General features: G+C 51.1%; 1 protein-coding gene across 1 annotated transcript in view; it reads right to left on the reverse strand.

The window, feature by feature from the left end:
• LOC146856663 (FIGNL1-interacting regulator of recombination and mitosis-like) overlaps window positions 1-24,988 on the reverse strand; it is a 1,639,010-nt gene that overhangs the window by 209,498 nt on the left and 1,404,524 nt on the right. The window lies entirely within an intron of this gene.

Here is a 24,988-nt window from a genome sequence, read left to right on the forward strand (position 1 = left end):
CCCACTCTTATACTAATCTGGGGGGCTGGACTACCTGCTAGGTCCCTCCCCTTTGTCCAGTTTCGCGCCAGGACTGGGGCTGGAGTGCCCCAGCACCGGTTTGAACTGGGCTATGCATGGGACACCTTGTGTGCCCCAGGCAGTGTCTCGTTTCTTTTATCCCTCCCTGCCCCAATACACTAAGGCCTGTCTGAGGTGGTGCTAGCACCTCCCAAGGCAGGAAACCTATTGTCCAAGCCTCCCTTGCCGGGATGACTCCCAGCAGCAGGAGGTTAGACTTGTGTCGCGGCAGCAGCATCCATTTTGTGATGCTGGGGCTCTGGTTAACTTTAACCGGGTAAGTAAGACTTTAACATGTCTTCTCCCTCTAGAATGGAGGAATACTATCCTCACTGCCAGAAATGGTGTGGGGGTAGTATTCCACAGTGTTAGACACCTTACACGACATGTTTTGATAAAGCCAAACCATAGTTACCATAACCGCGAGGATTATAAGGCACCTTAACAGTATATGGTAGGCGATATCATAGAACAGCTATAAGGACATGGTTCCGAAAGCTGCAGACAGGCTCAGCTCATGCTAGAGCACCATCTCACATGTTACCAAGCAATCTGCCTCCAGGATTGTTAAGGCCTGCCATAGGAGTGGCTTACAGGTTACCCATGTGTCTATATATAAGGTAGGTATAGGGATACTATACCTAAGCAAGGCGTGATTACACGACCTTGCCCCAGCTGAGTGATCAGCCAGTTGTGTCATGATGGGAGGCCAGCCAGGGGTGGCATAATACATGCTGCATCCCCTGGTAGGCCTAGGGTACACCTATGCCCTGGTACCCAAGGTACTCTGTACAGGGCCTCAGAAGGTGATCCTTACCAATTGGGTAATGTAACTGAAGTACATAGTATGAATTTAGAGAGAGAACAGCTGGGCTGTGGGTCTGATTAGCAGGCCCACAGCCACATCTAAGTCGAAAACCAGTACAGCAAAAGCAAAAAGTGGGGGTGACCATAGGAAGCAGACCCTACTCTCCTACACCGGCCGACGCTGGTGGCGGTGCCGTAGACGTCGATGGAGGTCGTACAAGGCCACCCGAAATCGGCTTGTATCCATGAATGGATCCATGGGGGTCTCGCGGCGTCGAGACCATAGACCATAGTCGTCGACGATGACAAAGAAAAGCGTGGACCCCCAGTCGGACCCGCAGGCGTTCCGGCGGGGCCCGATGGGCCAAAAAGACAGGCCATAGCTGACAGAAAGTCCTGTAGCTGGGCCGTGGTCGCCGACGGACCCGGGAAAAGCAGGTAGGCCGTCGGTAACTGTGCAGGTTCCGCTGGAGACGCGGAGGTGGCACCATCTGCACCCTCAACCATGTCCCGCAACAGGATAGTGGAAGGCGAAGAGGAGCGTTGCTTCTTCGACTTCTTGTACTTCGCCTTACCTGACTCCGAGTGCGAAGACTTCGTCGACCGATGGTGGTGGTGGCTCCGCGACCGGTCCCTCGACCTCCCACAGGACCGGGATCTTGAACGGCACGGAGCCGACTCCCAGGACTCCAGCAACTTTTGGGACCGCTCCCGCAAAGGTTTCAGAGCCATGGCCTGACAGTAGGGCACGACTCGGAGTCATGCCCCAGGCAGTAGAGACACTCACGGTGCGGGTGCATCACTGACATTGTGCGGGGAGAAGCCGCGCAAGACTTAAAACCGGGCATCCCTATACACCAGGAGTCAAAGACTCAAAAAACAGAGACAAAAGTCCCAAAAATAACTCAGTCAAAAAGTGACTGGGGGTACCGCTCTCTCCAGATCTGCGCTAGCTGGCACGGAAAAAGAAAGAACTGACGTCAGCGAGCGTGGGCGCGTCTATGCTCCAGCGAAGTCATCTCGGCGACTACGACGCCAGACGTACGCGGAGCCGCACCACGACGCCAACCGACGCGCAGTGGTACTGGTGACGAAAACTTTCCAGATCCAGTCTGATGTCTGAGGGTAATTCTAATGTAAGGAATCTATCACTAACGTGTTTTGACGTGCAGTGCCCCCCGAGATCTGGATGGAATCGGAAAGATTCCCCTGATGCTGTGGCCACTGGAACTTCAGGTCCCACTGCAGAGCCAGCATATGCCACCTGGCATAGTTCACCAGCAGGATGCAGGAAGCCATGAGGCCCAGTAGCCTCAGGGTCATTCTGACTGAAAAACGGGATAGGGGCTGAAAGATCAGAATCATAGCCTGAATATCCCGGACTCGCTGCTTGGGAGGATAAGCCCGAAACTGTGCTGTGTCCAGAACTGCTCCGATGAAAAGGAGCTTCTAAGAGGGAATCAGGTGTGTCTTCGGCACTTGAACCCCAGCAAATGCAGGAGGTCGGCCGTAGTCTGGTGGTGGGAGAGGACAGCCTAGGGCGAGCCTGCCATTAACAGTGAGATAGGGGAAGACTGGAACCCCTAATCTGTGCAGATGAGCTGCGACCACCGCCATCACTTTCGTGAACACCCGAGGGGCACTGGTGAGGTCAAAGGGGCGCACGGTAAACTGAAAGTGCTCGTGGCCTCCGTGAACCGCAACTAACGCCGGTGGGCCGGCAGGACGGGGATGTGGAAATATGCATCCTGCAAGTCCAACGCTACCATCCAGTCTTCAGGGTCTAGGGCAGTCAGAACCTGAGCTAAGGTGAGCATCTTGAACTTCTCCTTCCGGAGGAAGGCGTTGACGCTCCTGAGGTCCAAGATAGGGCGTAGGCCCCCTTTGCCCTTCTTGGGAACCAGAAAGTAGTGGGAGTATCACCCCTGACCTACTTCTGGGCCAGGAACGCGCTTGATGGCCCCCTTGGCCAAGAGGGCCGTAACTTCCTCCTGCAGAAGTTGCAAGTGATTCCCCGACATGCGGTGGTACTGCGGTGGCATGGCTGGAGGGGTCGCCTCAAAGGGGAGGGAGTAGCCCCTTCGGACGATTTGCAGCACCCACCTGTCCGACGTGATGGTACGCCAGTGGAGCAGGTGATGGTGAACTCTGCCTCCCACTGGCGTGGAATGGGCCTGAAAGATCGGACTAGGAAGGCTTTGAGGCAGATGCTGCGGGGGCAGATGTGGGCTGACTGGCTCTCTGCCCCCCTGCTCCGCCTCAGCGGAATCCACGTCCGCGTTGAGGCTGGTTCTGCAGCCTGTGGCTAGACGGACGTGCGGGGGCGCCCCTTCCTTGGCCATGGAAGGTGCGAAAAGCGGAAGTTTGCGGGAGCGGGGCCGAGAGACCCAAGGACTTGGCCGTAGCACTGGAGTCCTTAAAGCGCTCCAGCGCACTATCCGCTCTGTCGCCAAAAATGCGACTGCCATCAAAGGGCATGTCCATGAGGGTGCTCTGGACATACCCGGAGACATTCGTGGATCTCAGCCAGGCGTGGCGACGAATCGCCACCGTCGTCGCAATCGCCCTACCTAGCGAGTCCGTGGTGTCAAGACCACATCAAATCGAGTACCGTGCTGCATCCCGCCCCACAGCAAGAGCCTGGGCGAGCCGTGTCCGGGCCTCCTCCGGACACTGGGGCAGCACGTCCGCCACCGTGTCCCACAAGGAGTGGGTGTAACGGTCCAAAAGGCACGCGGTATTAATGGACCGCAACCCCAAACTGAGGAAGGAAAAGAACTTCTTCCCAAACTGTTCCAACCTTTTGGATTCTCGATCTGGAGGAGCGGATGGGAAGGCGGTCTGGGACGTAAAGGCCTGGATAACCAGGCTCTCAGGGGTGGGGTGCACCGACAGAAAGCTGGGGTCGCCCGGTGCAGGGCGGTGGCGCCGGGCCACATTCCAGTCCACAGGAGTGACTGTGGAGGGCTTGGACCAGGTGCCCATCAGAATGTCAGTCAGTGCTTCATTGAACTGCAGTAGAGGCTCTGAAGAGCTTACTGGCGGTTGAAGTACTACAGTGAGGAGGTTAGTCTCACGGCTGCTGCAGGGAGCTCCAGATGAAGGGCTTCGGCAGCCCTGCACAGCACCACAGAATAGGTTGCACCCTCCTCCGCAGCCACGGAGGGAGGAGAGATGAAGCCAGTGTCAGGTGAAGTGTCGAGACCACTAGCATCCCCCAGCTCTTCTGCTCAGTCCTGATGAAACTGGCGCTGCTGTGCCTGAGGGTCCTCAGACCCCTCCCAGTCGTCCCCGTTATCTGACTCCTGGTAGACAGGTTGAAAGGACGGAGCCGGGCGGTAGATGAATTGCTCATCCATCGGTGCCGGAGACGCCGCCGGGCGGCGCCGCTCCAACACCGGACCCAGACCGGGGCTAAAACTGGGGACGACGTCGTCCAAAGACGGCGCCGGGGGTGGCACCATAAGGGCTGGCGCCGGCGGAAGGGTCGTAAGGTCAACCGGCGTTGACCGGGATCCAGGCCTAGATCCCACAGGGGCCTGCGGCGTCGGTACCGAAGTCGATGACGGCGCCGGGGCCGGAGCCACCGGCTCGCTAGGCCTTCCAAGCGGACCCACGGGGCCCGAACGCAGACCGACAAGTCACGACGGCAGAGCGAGACTCCTCATGGCCACGAGGAAGTCTCTAACCTCGTCCGGAGTCGCGTTAGGCCCAGGGACCGGAGGGTATGGGGCCGGATCCAACTCCTGCGGCTCCGACGGAGGCGCACGGGTGGTGCCACCCGAACCCTCAGTCGAGCTGCGCGACCCCGGAGGGGAGTCAGAAGAGCGATGTCGCCTCTTCGATGACTTCTTACTGTGCCTCGACTTACCTGAATGCAAGGACTTCGAACCCGACGAGCGGTGATGGCTTCGGCTCTGCGACTGGTCCCTCGACCTCCTCCTCGATCTCGAGGAGCTTGCGGGACCGCTCCCGCCTAGCCTTGGAGGTCAAGGCCCGGCAGTCGGGGCACAACTCGGCATCATGGTCGGCCCCAAGGCAGTAGAGACACCGACGGTGGTGATCCGTAACCGACATCAGTCGGTTACAGGCGTAGCACGGCTTGAAACCGGGTATCCTTACCGGCACCAGGAGTCGAGGTCGACTTGAAAGATGAACCAAAAAATTATAAACTGTTTAGTCAAAAAGTGACTAAAGGGTATGCTCTTCCCGGATCTGAACTTACTGGTGCGGAAAAAAGAAGAACTGACGTCAGCGCGCAAGGGCGGCGTCTAAGTACTCCGACGACATCATCCCGGCGATCACGACGCAGACGACGGACGCGGAGCCGCAGACGACGCCTAGCGACGCGCAAGGGTATTGCTGATGAAAAATCTTTCCGGATCCAGCCTGATGCCTGGGGATATTCTAAGGTAAGGAATCTAACTAACGTGTTTCTTTCAGATAGCTGTGTTCTTCAAGCGAGGTGCCAAGAAAGCAGAGCTTCAAAAATCCTTGAGAGCATGGGTATTAGCCCACCCAGAAGGAGAAGGGGACGAGGAGGTATCACAGCACGACGCCATAGGAGATCTGGACCTACTGCCTACAGATGAAAGCGACAATGTACTGCCAGGGCCAAGAGTACCTTCCAGGGCAGGCAGTAGTGTCTCAGCAAGGAGCCTGTCCTCAGAGGGATTGGCGGACAGGAGGGAGTAGAGACAGCTCAAACTAGAGCGTGCCAATTTAGACAAGGAGCGTGAAGAAAAGAGGCTGGCCATGGAGTAAAGGAAACTTGCCCATGAGCTCAGCCTGAAGGAACTGGAAATCAGAGCCCTACAAATAGGGGCCAACAGCAACACAAATGGTGGCAGTGTACCCATTGAAGCCTCACGTGAGTCCAGGTTCGATAGAGGTTCGATAGGCCTAAAGATAGCAGCCTATGAGGTGTCTTTAAGAGTCCATGGGGTCCCCGAGGGATACGGGGGGGGGGGGGGTTGTACATGCCTCCCATGGGTAGGGATACACTCCTTACACTAGACAAGGCAGACCAGACCAAGTATCCTGTTATGAAGGTAGCGTTAGTCAGAAAGTTAAGTCTTACCCCTGAAAGGTATAGGCAGAAGTTTAGGAATAGCCACAAACTTCCCACACAGAAATGGGGAGATTCCCTGAATTATGCTAGTAAAGCATTGGAGGGCTAGGTGCGGGGCAGAGATGTAACTGATTATGAAGGGTTGTATAACTTGTTCTTGAGAGAACACCTTCTAGAGAAATGTTTTCCAGAGCTGCGCCAACACCTGGTTGACCGCAAGTTGACCAATCCTAGGAGGCTTGCGGAGGAGGCGGACACCTGGGTCAGTACCAGGGTGTCCAACAACGGATCTGGGGGGAGGACTCCCAAAAGGGTGGTCTGGGTTCCAACCAGAAGAAAGAGGGGGGAGATAAAAAGAAGGAGTTCTCCAAAGGCTCCCAAATCAACTAACAAGGGAAAGGGTCTGGGTCCCAGCCCCAATCTGACCACCAAAAGCCTACTTATCCTGACAAAGGTCAGCAGCCCAAAACTGTCCGGTGCTAGGGGTGTAGTGAAATTGGACACTACAAGGGGATCCCAAGTGTCGTAAGAGAGCACCACCTCCCACTGGAGGTAAAAACCCCAGGGTGACTAGCGTAGCGCTTGGGGAGGAGCTGTCCCTAGATAATGGGGGTGAGTGGGCAGGGTTGGCCCTAGTGTCCCTGGGAGACAGTGAGATGGTTCCAAAGATCCATGTGCCCTCAAATACTACCAAGTATAGGCAGTGGGTCACCATCAATGGTCAAGGGGTGGAGGCCCTGAGGGACACAGGTGCCAGCGCGACAATGGTAAGGAGTCAGCTGGTGTCCCCTGAACAAATAATTCCAAATGCATTCCAACCAGTTGTGATGGCTGACAACAGGGAGGGTCACTATCCCGTGGCCCAGGTTCCACTTGAGTGGGGAGGGGTTTCAGGCCTCCTAAGAGTTGCTGTGAGCCCTGCATGCCAGTGGACTGTCTGTTAGGGAATGACCTGGAGCACACTGCCTGGAAAGAGGTAGAGCTCAAAGCGCATGTGGAGATGCTGGGGTTACCAGAGTGGATCTGTACGACCGCACGGTCCATGGCTGCCCGAAAAGGGAGACAACCAGGGCTGGAGCCTGGAAGAATGGTTCAGCCAGCTGCTAGAAAGGGAAGAGCCCGAGGGCGTGGGAATCCCGCTCCGAGGCCGGCCCCCCTGTGAGATGGATGGAGCACCTGAGGAGGTCACCCCGGAGTCCACGGAGGGGGACGTCGCTCCCTTGGGGAACCTGCCTACCCCTGCGGAGTGGCAGGTGGAAGGAGGGCCCTACAGGGAGGAGTTTTGTCAGGCACAGAGGGAGTGCCCCACTCTTGAGGGCTTGAGGCGAGAGGCCGTAGCCCAAGCAGCAGGGGATGCCTCTGGGAACTACCATATTTACTGGGAGGATGGCCTCCTTTACAGTGAGTCCAAGGCTCCTGTGCATGGGTCATCAAGGGCCTTAGTGGTCCCCTAATGCTACAGGACCTTTCTTTTGGAGATAGCTCACGAGATTCCCTTGGCGGGACACTTGGGCCAAGACAAAACCTTTGCTAGGCTTGTCCCACATTTCTATTGGCCCAGGATGAGGGTTTCCTCTGATACATTCTGCAGGACCTGTGTGACCTGCCAAGCTAGTGGGAAAACAGGGACCAAACTGAAGGCCCCCCTGGAACCACTACCTGTTGTTGGCACCCCCTTTGAAAGGGTGGGCATCGACATTGTTGGGCCTATGGATCCGCCGACCTCTTCTGGTCACAGGTTTATCCTGGTTCTGGTGGACCACGCCACCAGAGGCTATCCCTCGGAGGACCATCACTGCACCTTCGGTGGCACGAGCCCTGATGGGGATTTTTACAAGAGTGGGTTTCCCCAAAGAAGTTGTGTCTCACAGGGACACTAACTTTATGTCTGCGTATATGCAAGCCATGTGGAAGGAGTGTGGGGTTACTTACAAGTTCTCTACCCCTTACCACCCTCAGACAAATGGTCTTGTGGAGAGATTTAACAAGATCCTAAAAGGCATGATCAGGAGTCTGCCTGAGGGCCGGAGGAAAAAGTGAAATGTTCTCTCGTCCTGTTTGTTGTTTTCCTACAGGGAGGTACCGCAGAAGGGGGTGAGTTTCAGCCCCTTCGAGCTCTTGTACGGTCACCCTGTTAGGGGACCTCTCAGCTTAGTGAAGGATGGGTGGGAGAAGACTCCTAGGAGGCTTCCCCAAGATGTAGTAAGCTACATGCTGGCCTCCTGCAGCCAAATGGCTAAGTTGTGGATGCAAGCTTCTGACATCTTAGAGGCCAGCCAGGTGGTAATGAAGGAATTATATGACCAGAATTCTCACCCTGTGGAGCTAGAGCATCTACAGAAGGTGTGGGTCTTGGAGCCCGGAGGGCTCAGTGCCCTCCAGGACCGTTGGACTGGCCCCTATGAGATACTTGAGAAGAAGGGCAAAGTCACTTACGTGGTGGACCTTAAGACCCCCAGGCAACCCAACAGGGTGTTACATGCCAATTGCCTCAAACCCCACCATGAGAGGTCTGAGCTCACCTTACTGATGGTGACTGATGGGGCCGAGGAAGAGGAAAGCGAACCTCTCCTGGACCTCTTTGCTTTCCCAAGAGAAGGACGGATCGGTGGAGGGAGTGGTCCTCTCCCCATCCTTGACGCCCGAGCAACAGATGGACTGCCGCCAGGTCCTGGAGCAGTACTCCTCTGTGTGCTCCCTTATCCCTGGGATTACCCACCTGTGTACCCATGATGTGGACACAGGGGACAGCCTCCCGGTCAAGACCAAGTCTTACAGGCTGTCAGATAAGGTGAAGGCCAGCATCCAGACTGATGTCACTAATATGCTGGAGTTGGGGGTGATAGAACCCTCCAACAGCCCCATGTCCAGTCTGGTAGTTCTGGTACCAAAAGCTGCCCCACCGGGCACCACACCTGAACTTAGGTTCTGTGTGGACTACAGAGGGCTAAATTCTGTGACCAAGACTGATGCTCGTCCCATCCCTAGGGCGGGTGAGCTTACTGACCGGCTGGGGGCTGCCCGATACCGGAGTACCTTTGACCTCACGTCAGGGTACTGGCAGATCTCCCTAATGGAGGGAGCCGAGGAGAGGTCCGCCTTTTCTACCCCAGAGGGCCACTACCAGTTTAGGGTGATGTCCTTTGGGCTACAAAACGCTCCTGCCACCTTCCAGCGGCTGCTGAACTGGGTATTCTCCGGTTTAGAGGCCTTCTCAGCTGCCTACCTGGATGACATAACCGTCTTCAGCAGCTGGGAGGACCATCTATGTCACCTCCGGGAAGTGCTTCAGGCCCTGCAGCAGGCAGGTCGACTATCAAGGCCAGCAAAGGCCAGATAGGGCAGGGGTCGGTAGTGTACCTAGGACACTTGGTGGGCAGGGGTAAGGTGCAGCCCCTACAGGCCAAGATAGAATCGATCTTGGCTTGGGAGCCCCCCAAGACACAGACTGAGGTCTGGGCTTTCCTGGGACTCATTGGATACTACCGCAGATTTGTCAAGGGTTATGGCACCATTGTGGCCCCCTTGACTGAGCTAACCTCAAAGAAACAAGCTAGAAAGGTGATTTGGACGAGGCTTGCCAGAAAGCCTTTGACTCCCTAAACCAGGCCATGTGCACAGCTCCAGTGCTCAGGGCCCCTGACTTCCCCAAAGGGTTCATTGTCCAAACGGACGCCTTAGAGCACGGTATAGGGGCAGTACTTTCACAACTCAATGAGGAGGGCCTGGACCAACCGGTGGCCTTCATCTGCAGGAGGCTACTCCCCCGGGAACAACGGTGGAGTGCGATAGAGAAAGAAACTTTTGCGGTGGTCTGAGCTCTGAAGAAGCTGAGGCCATACCTTTTTGGCTCCCACTTCCTGGTTCAGACCGACCACCGGAACCTTGCTCTAAAAGACTAACAGGGCCTTCAAGGGTATTCCCCTTTTTCTGGCACAAAGGACACTTGGGAAGTATTATACAGGATAGCTCCTACGCACGTTTCTTTTTTTTTATCATGCATGCTTGAAACTGAACTGGTAATTGCACGATCATATCGACTAAAGAAACTGCCTGAATTTACAGGATTAACTCCTCTCCCGAAGAACACTGTCAGCAAGTAGTGCCCTCAAGAGCTCATGATTCCTGTGGAGTATTTTTATTGTTGACCTTGCCAGAATTGAGATCAAGATATTTTTATAATCACTGGTGTGGTGTCTGTTTGTGGTGTTTCACTGTGTTATGGTGGGTGGGTGATACACAAGTACTTTACACATTGCCTCCTGAGTTTAGCCTACCTGCTCTGCGCCAAGCTACCAGAGGGTGGTGTAGGGTATTTTGAGGCCTACCCTGTCGGAGGCGGTGGTCCCTACTTGGACAAGGGTGCAACCCCTGCCAACTAGAGACCCCGTTTCTAACAAACTCACTGTACTTCTGTGGCACTACCACTCTCCTGTTGGCTCCAAGATTAGGGTCTCTTGCCTCAGTGTAGAGTAATCCTTCTTACCAATAAACTCTGTGGGTACCACATACATCTCCCTTAGCTTCTGAAACAGCTTGCTGCCTCAGGCTTTTCAAGAGTGGGACAGTCTTGCTGCCCCTGGCACAGCTCTTCCCTAGAGGCCCCCCCTGGGCCAAGAGTTCAACCTGGTAAGGGTCAAGCTCCATAGGCTCAGTTACCTCTGGGGTGTCTAAGTCCTCTCCCTGAACAGAAGCTGGTTCCCCAGTCTTCTTACCTTTTCTCTTGGTAGGTTGGGCCATTTTTTCAGGCTCCAACACTTTTTCACCCTGCCTTTTGCTCTGTGCTCTTGTTTTTACACACAACAATTCAGGGATATCCAGCATTGCTGCATGGGTTTTTAGTTCAACCTCAGCCCAGGCTGAGGTTTCCAGGTTATTGCCAAGCAGACATGCACGTGGTGGCTTTGCAGAGACCACTATCTGTCTCAGGCCAGTAACCCCCACCCCCCCCGTCTAATGTCACCTTAGCCATTGCATGATTAGTGGTAACATTGTCAGCATTTGAGACTGGGTAAGTGCGCCCAGATATTGCTCTGGGGAAACCAGTGTGTCTTTCACCATAGTGACACTGGCACCTGTATCCCTCGGAGCCTCTATCCTAGTTCCATTGATCCAAGGGTGTTGCAAGTATTTCTTTAAGTTGGGTGGCCACACAGCTACAGTGGCAAACTCAACTTCCCCCTGTGAAACTAGAACTGCTTCAGTGTGCAACCTGATTTGCTCTGGGCACACTGTTGATCCCTTCTGGAGACTGGCTACACCAGGAGTAGCTGTAGGACTAGGGGCCTTCTTGTTAGGGCAAGCCTTGTCTCCAGTTAAGTGTCCCAACTTCTTACAGTTGTTACACCAGGCCTTTGCAGGATAAAAGTTCTTTCCCCTATAGGGCCGTGGAGTATAGGGAGTCATTTGGGACCTACCCCCTGTGCAGGTTTTTGGGGCCCTCTCTCTGGAAGACTCGGACTTTTATCTTGGGGATTCTCACCACCCTTCCCCTGGGGAGGTTTTGTAACCCCTTTCATTTAATCACTCCCATTGGTTGTCCTAGTCACCCTAGTCTTGACCCAGTGGTCTGCCTTCTTTCCCAATTCTTGGAGAGAAATTAGATCTAGGTCTAATGTAACTTCTGCATTTGTGCAATTACTTAAAATATATTCCTTCATAAACAAATTGTAAAGTCCAGTAAAGTCATGCACATTGTGCCCAGATATCCAACCATCTAGTGTCTTTATTGAGTAGTTTACAAAACCAATCCAGGACTGGTTCTGGGTTTTGTGACCCCCCCCCCCCCCCCTAAATCTGATTCTGTACTCCTCAGTGGTGAGTGCAAAGCCCTAAATCAGAGTTCTCTTCATGAGTTCATAGGACCCTGCATCTGGCCCAGAGAGGGTCAGAAGCCTGTCTCTGCAGTTACAAGAGAACAGTTCCCACAGGAGTGCCCCCCAGAGAGTTTTCTTCACCTTTCTCATGTCACAAGCCCTCTCAAAGGCTGTGAACCATTTGGTGATGTCATCACCCTCCTCAAATTTAGGGACAATCCATTTGGGGATTTTAGGATCATAAGATTGCTCTTTATCCTTATTATTTGGATTGCTGCCACCAATGATGGGTGCTAAACCCATCTCCTTTCTTTCTTTCTCTAGAGCCAGGAGTCGGGACTCTAGATCCAATCTTTTGGCCAGCCTTGCTAAAATGATATCCTCCTCATTAAGGCTGTCCTCAATGCCCTCACTGGAGCCTGTACCACCTGTGTGGCCTCTAGGTCCCCAGGGGTTGATTCTTGGAGTTAAGAGTATGGAGACTCTTTCCTCCCTAGGGATTATTGGAGGTGGGTTACCAGCCCTATCATCCTCATCTCTTTCCTCATCTGACTGGTCATCACCATTTTCAGATGGGTGGGCCTGTGCATACTCAGCCAAGAGCTCCTGGAGCCCTTATTTGGTTGGATGCTGACCCAGTGGTATATTTTTAATTTTACATCAGGACTTTAACTCCTTGAAAGACAAGTGAAGATAAGGGGTGAGGTCGAGCTCCACAACCATGTCCTGTATGTCAGGGTTACTTTCACTAGTAGCTGTGTTATTTTGAGACATTCTAACCAAAAGTTCTAACCCCTGTACCCTTAGCTAATAAGGCCTTTTATTTACTAAAATTCTAAATGGACTTAAGCAAGGCCCTAACAAGACTTTTAGTAGTTTGGAAAAAAAAGGCCAATTTGAAAAATCAGAATTCTAAAGGCAATTTAAGAGTTCTGTTGTGTGATCAGGTGGTAACCAAGTAGTCCAACAAATGCAAGTTGTCTATCCCACCGCTGCCACTAATGTAAGAACCTGGCTCTATATATACTGCACCAAAGTGAGGTACAGTGTGTATAGAGTCCAAGAGTCTCCAGAGGTAGGCAGAGGTTAAAGTTAGATAGAACCTTACTCTCCAAAATGGTAGCTTGGTCGAGCAGTAAGGCAGTATCACAGGACAGTGTTAAGCTTTTGATGTACCCACTCAGTCAGCAAATGAATTCACACACTCAAGAACTGAACTCTAGGCCAATTGTAGTTGTATAAAAATATATTGTTGTTTATTTTTAGAACCAAGAAAGCTTGGTACAGGTAAGCATTAAATACTTTTCAGTAATAAGTTACTGTATATAGAACAGTTGAGAAATGCAATAGGAATTGTACTTTGTTTGATTTACAGGGGAGCAGTAGTATGCAACACTAAGCAAATGCAGTACATTGAAATGAATAGGCTTTTTCAACGAATTGCAGGTAAGTTACTTTACGTTACTTTTTCTAACCCAGTGCTGGATGCCTAGACTCAGCACTGGGACATTTCCTGATAACAGTTGAGAAAATGCGTTTTTGTTACTCGTGCCATTTTTAAAGAATATTTTCAGACTTCAAAACTCCACACTTATTAACTTTTTGGAGCAGTACATTGAAATGAATGTTATGTTATGTTAACGGGTTTTATAGAGCATGACAGCTGCCTCAGCTAAGAGGCGTCCCGGCGCTGAGCAACAAAAGAGCTGTATGCATAAAACACTGAAGGCCTACAGGGAAGGGAACATAAATGTCTTAATGGCTTTCCAAAAATGAAAGTAGTTAGTAAGCCCACGAATGCGGACCGGCAAAGAATTCCACAGAATGGCAGCTCTATTGCGAAAAGAGCGCCCACCCGCACGGACTCTTCTCACCCGGGGAATCACTACCAGACATTGTCCCATAGATCGAAGTGATCGTGTAGGAGTGTAAGGTAGAAGAAGGTCAGACAGAATTTGAGGAGATCCCAGTTTCAGAATTATGAAGGCAATACACAATGCTTTGAACTCAATTCGCCTGGCTACAGGCAACCAGTGAAGGCGGCGAATTGCACTGGTCACTGAACAAGTTCTGCGCAAGCCCAAAAGAGATCTTACGGCCGCATTCTGGACTCTCTGTTGCCTCTGAATTTCAGATTTATTCGCTCCCAGGTACAGCGAGCAGGCATAATCCAGCCTGGACAAAATCAGGGCCTGAATAATGATCTGCCTGGTAGAAGCATCAAAAAAGGCCAGAATAGGTTTGAGCCCGCGCAGCAGACCAAAACAGGTTCCTGCCACCCTTTTCGTCTGAATCTGGAAGCTAAGTGAGTTGTCCATCCAAACCCCCAGGTTATTCACTACAGGCTTAGGGATAGGGTCCACCCCCAAACTCTTGGGCCACCACAGTTCACTCCAGCAGTCATGGTTCCCTCCCACCAACAACACCTCAGACTTGTTGGAAATGAGCCTGGTACAATCCGCGAGATGAGTTGCTAAGACCTGGTGATAAGGAGAAGACGTCAAAGGGCCTGGTGTGCGTTACTACTTTCAATTCCAGAAGCAATGCTATCAAGAAAATTGTACAGAAGTATTGGAATTTGGTTGCCAGTGATCTACCTACCAATTCTGAACCAGTTTTTGCTTTCGAAAGAGGCAGAAACTTGAAAGACAATTTGGTAAAAGCCTATCTGGAGACTCCAAAAGCACCAGACATCAGGGACCAGTTGGGACTACCGCCACTGATCGGACAATACAAATGTGGGAGTTGCAAAGCCTGCCCCCTTACCATCGAAGGCGTGTCTTTTACACACAACCACAAAACCCACAAACTTCCAGGACTCACCAATTGTAACAGCATGAATGTTGTATATGCCATTATATGTCCTTGTGAAAAAGTTTACGTGGGTCAAACAACCCAGAAGGTAAAAACCAGGATACTGCAACATATGAGCAGGGTGAGATGCAATGTCCCAGGAGCACCCCTAGTTGAACATTTTTCAAACAAATTGCACACAGCTACTAGTCTTAAATGGCTTGTACTTGAGAGGATACTGCCCAGTCCCAGGGGTGGTTCCATTGTTCAAGCTCTCAGGTACAAAGAGTGGAAATGGATACATTTACTTAATTGAGTAACCGAGGGGCTCAATGAACAGGAGGAGACTTCGAGACAGATGGGCCAACTTTAGCTGGCTCTCCCCAGTCCTGTTTTTAAGGATAATTATATACATTACATAAGGAGACCCTTACTTTATGTTTGTAACCACCTACATTCAGTAACCCCCAATAGTACCAATGTCTTTTAAAAAACATGTCTTTGTTATGTTAAACTTATTTTAGCGTTAAATGTTTCTTTTTGCATGTCCAAAAAACCACAGTGTTTCTTATTATTTAATTACCATTATCATTGTAATTTTGAACCTTTGCCTCTATCATTTATTGTGCTTTTTCATGTTATTCTTGCATGAATCACTGTGTCTTTCATTGCATCAGTCAAACGGCGCCACTGAGAGCAAATACTTTCCCAAGCCTCTATAAATCAGGCATGAGTGTGTGATCCGCACCCTCATTTGGAATCGATGAAGTGTGTTTTTATAAAAAGCTGCTTTTCCCTGAATACATGCATCTGCTTTGCAGAGCTTAATTGATTTCGTTTCAGCTGCTTTTAGCTGAAAACTTCCCTGGCGCCAGTGAAACCTCGCTGGTTGCTTCCTTTGAACACACCTGTCAATCATCATGAAGCTCACGGTGGGAGCCCAACCCAGCTTGCCTGCGGAGGCCCCTCCTTTAGAATCAATTAATTGTTTCTAAGCAATGTTTTATTACTATGAATATTTTCCCAACCCATTATTTGCACCAGAGAATTTCGGGTTTGACTACATAATCCTTAATTTTGTCCTTCGCTGCTTTTGCACGCATTTACATGGCAGCACATAATTAATTGCTTTTTAGCTACAGTTCAGCTGCAGCCTTTTGACTTGCCAGTGAGGCCTTGTGATGCCTCCTTTGAACACACTTGTCAATCATCATTAAGCTCCCAGCTGGAGCCTTGGCCTAGAGTATTTAAGAGTTCATTTCTCACTTGCTCCACAACCAGGAAGCAGTGTTTCATGAGGACTCCGTGTTACCAGCCCAAGAAAACAATCATTCTTTGGTGAGTTTTACCATTGCCCCCTAACTATACCTTTTTTCAAAATCACTCTCCTGGTTTAGTGATTAATTTCCCCTCATTTTGTTTTCCTTTAGATCTTCTGTGCAATTCATTTCACAGTTGGTAAGATTTTAGATTTATTCCATACAATTGTGTTTGACTCACATCTGAGTCAGCACTTATAATACCTTTCTACTTCACAGACATCCTGGTAGAATAACCATACCCCTCCAATCAATTTGCCTTGACCACCCTTGAAATCCTAGGGTGAGTTTATGTAATTCAACTCAATTCTTAATTTAATTACTGTCAAATATTAGGAACTTGAACACTCTTTATTATAATACTCCTTCCCATAGACCTCCTCCTCCACAGTCCTGATGAAGACCCGCTTGTGACACTCCACCAAGCGCCCATAGGGTTGAAACGTCGACGATCTATTGTGGCACAGATTGCAGGACATAGTTGTTACCAACTATTTAATTTGTTTAACTTACTTGTTACTGCATTTTGAATCTGGCCTTTCAAAAACAAACCACATCCTCCCACCCTCACTGTAGGAGAGTAGGGTCTGCAATCCTATGATCACCCAGATTTTTTGCTTTTGCTTCATTGGTTTACGACTTTCCCCGGCTGCGGGCCTGCCAATCAGACCCACAGCCTAGCTGTTCTCTCTCGAAATTAAAACACATGTACATTAGGTGCATCCACTAATTGGAACTGGGCCGCCTTATCAGTCCCTGTATCAGCATACCACAGGTATCCAGGGCATCGGTGTACCCAGGGCCTACCAGGGGCTGCAGCAAGTATTATGCCACCCCTGGATAGCCGCCCAAATCTGACACAACTGGCTGCACGACAGCTGGGGCAAAGTGGTGTAATCACCCGTTGCTGTAGGTGTAGTATTCCTATACCTAACCCTAGAATGGACACATGGATTCCTATCAGTCACTCCTATGGCAGGCCTTATCAATCCTGAAGGCAGAGTGCGGGGAATCATGTGGGACGGTGCTCTGGCGCGAGCTGGGCCCGTCGACGGCTGGCGGAACCAAGTCCTAATAGCCGTTCCATGGTGACGCGGGCCAACTACTGTAAAATGCATTATAATCCTTGCGGTTATTTGCTAACTTTGGCATTGCATCACCTACACATGTCGAGTAAGGTGTCATACGAATTGGAATACGAACCCCTCGCCAATTCTGGCGACGGGGTTAGCATTCCCCCCTTTTAGAGGGGCACGACATGGAAGTAACCTTGAACCCCGGTTAAAGTTGACTCAAGCGTCAGCATCACAAAATGGATGCTGCCACCAGACACAAGTCTGACCTCCTGCTGCTGGGAGACCTTCCAGCGAGGGGAGCTTGGACAAAGGGTTTCCTGTCGAGGGCGGTGTTAGCACCATCCCAGACAGGGTTTGTGTATCCCAGGTAGGCAGGGCTGAAAGGAAGGTTATTGCAAGTGGCACCCCGGTGCTCACTGTGCATAGCCCGGCTCAAACCAGTTTCGGGGGCACACCAGCCCCTGAGCTGGGGCGAAGCCGGACAAAGGATAGGGGTGTAACCACCCCCCTCCTGGCCCCACCCATAGGTAGGACCTAGTCACGGGCCAGCCCCTTTTCTTAGAATAAAGGTGGGAGCGGGTCCCCTTCCCAAATTGGATAATTCTGAATCTTGAACTACTTTCCACGAAAGGAACTCTTGACTATTTCTGAAGACTCTCCCTTGTGGCTAAGGAGTAGCCACCCTGCACCAGCAGGCACCACCTAAGCGCTTGCGGTTTGCTGCACGTCTCTCCCACGGATCAAGACTGCCCAGCTCGACGAGACCCGGGTTCCCTGCCATCTCTGACCTCTACCTACATCATCAGCCCCGCTGAGATTCGTAGGTGTGACGAGACCTGCAGGACCGGCCATCTTCAGAACCTGCACGACGCTTATCTAGCACGCCCACCGAGGGACCCTCGAGTGAGTGCACCTAGGGTTTGAGAAGCCCTAACCCTGAACGGCTCCAGCACCGAAGTCTGCCTCCCCAGCATCCACGAGATCTGCGTGGGGGCCCTTCCGCTCCTTGCTGTTCACCGCGTTGTCCGACCACTCGCCGACCGGCTTGTGGCCCTCTTCACGACGCACCACGATAGCTTGTTTTCATCACTGGTCTGGTTGCTCCAGACTGGCTCTTGCTCCCCTTCAACAGAGGAGTACCTCGGACCCTCCTGGTCCACTCCCGACGCCATCTTGACTCCACCGCGTGGGTTTGCCACTGCCAAGACCTGCTGCCCCTTTCTGGGCCCAGCATCATCGACAGCAGACACCTGCGTGGGACAGCTCGCCCTTCATCCTGGTCGCCGCCGCGCCTCCTGGTCCGAGGAACAGCCGAGTCCGACGTCATCCACTCACCTGGTCGAGGTGACTTCAGCCGGTACCTTCCTGGTACCCACACGATCGCTGGCTAGCGGTTGAGAACTGAGTCCCCTCTGCTTTCAGGTTTTCTTCATCACCGATCCAGGCTTGGATCTCTCTGAACATCAACACTGGTCGCCTGCCAGCAACTTCTTCTTTCAGGCTCCTGAGACTATAACGAGGACTCCCGACATCTTGCTGAACCCCACGCAGTCGCAGCCTCTGGGCTAGGTAACTCGAGCATCTCGGTGCTCCATCGTAGGTTCGCTCTACAAGTGTCCAGTTCCTTTTTCGTTTAGTCCCACTGATCGGATTCCTCCGGAATCAGTAACTTTAAACTATCTAACTTTTCCCATTCCACCTGCAGTGTAAATGGTTTCGTGCCCTTCGGGCATTCGTGTAAATTGTGCAACCAGAAGTATTTCAATAAGAGTTTTGTAGTGTGCTTAGCTCCCTGACTCATAAAGAGCCAGGGTAGTCTTGTTATAAATAAATATCCTTTATTTTGATAACTTGTGTGGTGTCCTTTCACTTGACGTTCAAGGGGTATATGTGATGGTAAACAGCTGGCTTAACACGCCCTCTAGAGTTTAGCCTAAAGACTGCTCGTATCCACGCTACTAGGATAGCTGGTCTATACGGTTGACTTACAACCAATCATCAATAAGGGTCGTTTGGAATGATACACAGTGATCACTAGAATAGTGAGCACTACATATCAGGCCAACTTCTCACACTCACCTCACTGCACTATGTATTTATATCACCACTGAGCACCACTATCTCACTATTTTGTATCACTGTATGAATTTGGAAGTATAAAATTCTGCAATGTGTTTCTGTTTATCGAATGTTATCAATTCTGATACATAAATTAATGAAAATCCTTTCTCTGTGTTCTTGTTCCTCTTTCCCCTTTTGTTCAAGAAATGTTTTTGCTTTCAGAAATGTATTATATGTTAAGCTGAAGTAACTACGGCTAACTACAATACGCATTGTTTCTACCCAAGGGAACCATTGTTCTTTATACGGTATTCAGTTGAAGGCAGTTGGCGGAAATCCACTCGGCGATCACCGAGAGGTCGCCCTGAAATTTCCTGGCGTCCTGCTCGGGTCACTCTAGAGAGCCACCACCAACTGAGTGTCGTCGGCATAGGAAACCATGGTTAGCCCTCTGCTCCTGGGTACATCCGCTAGAGGCTGAACATAAAGGTTAAAGAGCAGGGGGCTCAAGGACGAACCCTGTGGGAGCCCCTGGCCAATAGGAAAAAAAACAGAAGCAAAAGGGGGAGCACCCACCTGAAACGTCCTAATCAGCAAGAAAGGAGGACAGCCACCCAAGAGCCGGGACAGTAACTCCAGCCTTAGATAAACGATTCAGCAGAATGGCATGAGACACAGTGTTGAACGCGGCGCTGAGATCCAGAAGGATCAGCGCCGACGTCTGCCCCGCATCTAAGGCCGTTCACAGATGTTCAGTCACGGCGAAAAGCCCAGATTCAGTGCTATGGCCAGGCCGAAAACCGTTTTGAGAGGGATCAAACCTCTGATTTATAGTAACAAAAATCGGTCAGAAGGGAATTGATATAGGCCTCGGTGATCTTCGCGATCCAAGGTAGCAGGGAAATGGGACGAAAACTTTCTGGTTTATAGGGGTCTAACGATGGTTTCTTGAGCAGTGGAAGTACCCTGGCCTGCTTCCAGGCTCTGGGCACAACCGCTGCGCTCAAGGACCCATTGATCACTATTTCCAAAGGGTAAATAATAGTAGATAGCAGTTTTTTAAATTGGTCCGGCTTCAAAGGATCGGTCGGAGAGCCCGACTTTACCTTGGAGCAAAGTGTCAATAGAATCTCTTGCGTTATAGGGGGAAAGGACTTCAAGGACACCATCAGTGAGGTTACAGGAGGTCTCAGGAGGGCCTATGGGAACCATAGGGAAGCTTTTAGAAATGTCCTCAACCTTCTTGACAAAAAAATTGGCCAGATGTTCGCACTGCGAATCAGAGGTAATCACTGAACTTACAACATCCTTCTGAATTTTAAGCTCTGTCACTATAGAAAAAAATAGTCTTAGCCGGATTTGAGCTCCCTCTAATCTGCTCAGCATAAAATGCGGCACGCTCAACGTGGAGGGCCCCATGGTAGCACTTAATGGCAGCGCGATAGAGAGCCTTGGAAGAAGGATCGAAATCCCGCCGCCAGGCTCTCTCCAGTTTCTTACAGATCTTACGTAAGGCAACAAGTTTTGCATTATACCAAGGATTGGGTTTATTGTGCCGGTTCCTAGACAACCTAACAGGAATAAGATCATCCAGAGGTAGAGTGATCCAATCGGAAAAAGCCGAATAGACCTCGTTAGGGTCAGCTGAAATAGCCGGGGAAGTAGCCACAAGATGGCTTTGAAGATGTTCCCAGCTCAGTTTGTGCCAAGGGCGCTTAAAAGACGAGGTGCTAACTAGCTTGCGCACTGGCGAAATGTCATCAATCACCATAGGGACTAAGTAGTGATCAGTCCAATCCATAGTAACAGGAGCTTGCACCACAAGGGAAGATATATTAGTAAAAACAGGATCGAGTAAATGTCCAGCCAAATGTGTGGGGCCTGAAACTCGTTGCTCGAGTTGACAAGTAACCAGGTCAGCCAGAAAGGATAGTACATTAGGATCTGAAGCACTTTCCAGATGTAGATTAAGATCGCCTATAACAGAAAAGCTAGAGGCGTTAACTGCTAGTGTACTGACTATCTCGGACAAAGCAGCTCGAAACTCTGTAGAAGGACCCGGGGGACGGCAGATCAATAGTCCTGACATAGTGTAATTAAAATTGAAAGTAATTTTAAAAGAGGCTCTTTCGCAATCAGTAACAATCTGTTGGGTAAAAATACATGAAAACCCAGCTTTAAGGATGACCGCGATACCCCCTCCTCTCGTAGGTCTGTTAAGAGTATGAATCATATAGCCCTCCGGGAGAGGAAGTACCTGCTCTGTTACTGTGACCTCTGAGAGCCAGGTCTCAGTAAGAAATATAACATCAGGAGACCTGTCTTCCAAGAGGTAACGAACATCAGCAAAATGCTTGACTAACGAGCGACAGTCAAGCAAAAAAACAGTCACCGAGGAGCGGGGAGGGGGTTTATTAGCTCCAATTGGGACTAAAGATGAAAAACCGCAGCATAGACACCGAAATGGGCCCCCCAAAACATCCAGCCGAGGTTGTGAGCACTTAGTTACCCACCTCCCAATTGCAAGCAGCTCAGACTGAGAGTAGGCATACCTCGATCGAGCCGGACTAGAAGCATGTCCGGTGGCAGACCGGCGCAGACGGGCTTGCCTTTGGCACGGCCGAGCACCTATGGTGAATTTAACCATGCCCCCAGGAAGCGTAAATGTGGGGAGGGGGGAGGAGCCACGTCCCTCAGGCGGGAACTGGCAGCCCGCTAAACCCGCAACTGGATCAATGTGCAATAATCAGCAGAGTGCAGAAAAAACAAAGATGTGTGCCGGTAAGCCTCATTTAATATGTGAAACAAGCAATGCGGAGAAACAAAAGGGAGCAAAAGTTAAAAGCGATCGTTCTATTTTCCCAAAGTCGCTTCTAAAGATATTTAAAATAGCAGCCTTACAGTTTTGCGTGCTGCCCTCCGGAGCTGCGTGGCCGGGCACCTATGGTGACTTTAACCATGCCCCCAGAAAGCGGAAATGACGGGAGGGGGGGAGGAGCCACGTCCCTCAGCCGGGAACCGGCAGCCCGCTAAACCCGAAACTGGATCAACGTGCAATAATCAGCAGAGTGCAGAAAGAACAAAGATGTGTGCTGGTAAGCCTCATTTAATATGTGAAACAAACAATGTGGAGAAACAAAAGGGAGCAAAAGTTAAAGGCGATCGTTCTATTATCTCCAAGTCGCTTCTAAAAATAATGTGTTTCTACAATAAATTGCAGGTAAGTAACTTTTACAATACTTTTTCTAACTCAGTGCTTGATGCCTAGATTCAGCACTGGGACATTTCCTGAAAACAGTTGAGAAAATGAGTTTTGGTTATGGTTTCGATTTTTAAGGAATATTTCAAGTTTTCAAAACTCCACAGTCGTTTTTTCGAAAGAAAATTGCCCATGTTATTCTATGGAAGATAAACAGGTTATCGGTTTGCAGGTAAGTAAACGACTGTGGGAGTTAAGGTTCTGGGGTTAGACTCAGGGGTCCCCCAGGGTCAGGGATGCACTGAGATTGCACCCTCAGTGACACTAGGGAATCCGGGTGCAGAGTGTTGTGGCCCAATGTTATCCTACGGAGGATAGGGGGCTTCCGGTTGGTGGCCGCTGGCTACCAGGCCACACGACTGTGGGAGCAAAGCTCCTAGGGTTTAGCTCAGGGCAAGTTGGGGAGCAAAGTAGCATCATAGGTGCACTCTCAGTGGCACTAGGGCGGCCGGGTGCAGGGTGCTGTTTTGAGGTCAGGTGCCCTGTTGTTTCCAATGGAGAACATCCGGGACGAAGAAGCACTGCAGGCTCGGGGACGACCACTTCGAGAGGTAGGTTGGGATGTCGTGGGTTGGGATGTCGTGGGTTGGTTAGGCACCGTTGGTTTGGGCACACAAGGCCGTGGGGCGTCGGGTGCAGGGATGCCTTGTGACATTGGATTTTCTTATCCGCTCTGGTCGCGGTAGGGGGGTCCTCTGGATTGAGGCTGCAGGCGATGTCTGAATGCTTGAGGCAGGTCAGGGGTCCCCGGATCTCAGGTCAGGATCGTTGGGGGGACCTGCTCGTGGTGTTGGTTCGCTCGGGCCGGGGTCGGCGGGTGCAGTGTGTGGTGGATTTGCAGTGTCTGGCTGGCACCAGAAGCTGCAGTTTAAACACATCCGGTGTTCTCGTGAGATAGAGTCCTTGAAGTGAAGGCAGGCAGGTCCTCCGGGGTTTGTGAGATTGCTGGCTGCAGGGCACGCTGGGAGTTCGCAGAAGCAGGTTCAAGGGGAGACAGGCCTGTAGGGATGGGGCCAAGTCAGTGGCCGCCGTCTTCTTGTTAGCTCAGCACAGCTCTTCGGTCCTTCTTCTTATCTTCTTTTCTTGTGGTTTCTAATCTGACGAAGCAAGGTTCAGGGTGCCACCTAAATACTAAATTTAGGGGTGTTACAGGTAGGTAAAGGGCAGGGACCAATGGGTCCCTTCCCTGGGGTGGGTACACCCCATATTCTGCCACTCTCCTGTGGGAGGGGGGCAGGACCCTGTCCCTGGGTGGCTGGGTCCCCCCATCCTCAATATGGCGGGGACTCGAGGTTGTGCTTCACCTTGCCTCCTTTCCTCACTTGTTTTTCCTGCCGGTTCTCCCGCCCAAGTGGGAGGGGGAGGGGGGAATCCAGTGGGGACCAGTTGCTGAAAGCAGCAATTGGTCTGGAGAGGCTCACAAAGGCGGCATGCCTTTGAAGCTTCTCCTTCGTGAACCCTGCCCATCCTGGAGGAGGAGGCTTGGCACCTCGTCCCAGGATGTGCATTGTTTCAGACCCCAGAGAAAAGCAGGCTCTCGACCCAGGGGTCCGGAAACATGTCTGGTGGTGGCAGCCTAAGCAGCCACTCAGTCAGGACACTAGTAGTTGGTCGAATTTCAGGGGGCATCTCTAAGATGCCCTCTGTAGTGCATTTTACATTAAATCTCACACTGGCATCAGGGTGGGTTTAATGTGCTGAGAAGTTTGATACCAAACTTCCCAGTCTTCAGTGTAGCCATTATGATGCTGTGGAGTTCGTAATGAGAAACTCCCAGCACCATATACTCTTTAATAGCAGCACTGCACTTACAGTGCCCAGGAATGGATTTGGGCACTGTAGGGGTACATGGCTCATGCACATTTACCCTCATCACTGGCTGGCATAGGGCACCCTGCTAGAGGGGTGACTGATGTATGCCAGGGCAGTGGTTTGTGGGCATGGGATGTGTGCCCCGTCGACTATTCACTTTGTTCTGCACCAAGGCACTCAGTCTGCAAAGGCAGTGTGTGAGTGTCAGGGTACAGGGCTTCTGAGGGTGTCACAATAAGTGCTGCAGCCCTTAGAGGCCTTTTCTGGTCACAGTGCCCTGGGTACCTGTGGTACCATTTACCAGGGGCTGACATGTGGCCAGAGATGCCAATCGGGTTTAGGCTTCAATGCAGTTTTACGGAAGGAACACAGGCCCTGGGTACCTGATTAGCAGGAGCCCAGGGCACACTCAGTCAAAGAACATCAGCAAAAAGTGGGGGCATACCATGCAAGAAATAGGGCACTTTCTCACAAATGGTACAAGTGTAAGGCTACAAATAATGGGGCAGTGCTCAGTGGGAGGGAACAACCCACAAAGAGGAAGGACAAATAGAAAAGAGTAACCACTTGGAAGCAAGGCTTTTTAAAGGGCACTCAAAGAAACAAATGAACAGCAATAGGTGGACTGTAAGCCCACAAGTATAAACATGTCTCGCCTAGACAGTGCAAGCGCTGTCTAGGTGAGACGTAAATACTCAGGGCCCTGTACATACCTAACAGGTACATGAATGACTCAGCATTGCAGCTATACTTAATTTAGTATTACTGCTATCCTGAATTTAGCAAAATGCTAAAAATATGAAAGACAGTCAAAGCAACCAAACTGGCTACGATGAACTGGGGGTTGATACTAAGAGACATTCCAGCTAAAGAACACATTTGCTATTAAGGGACAATCATAATGATGAGGAAAA

The sequence above is a fragment of the Triturus cristatus genome, chromosome 4_1 (genome assembly GCF_964204655.1).
Source record: "Triturus cristatus chromosome 4_1, aTriCri1.1, whole genome shotgun sequence".
NCBI lineage: Eukaryota > Metazoa > Chordata > Amphibia > Caudata > Salamandridae > Triturus > Triturus cristatus.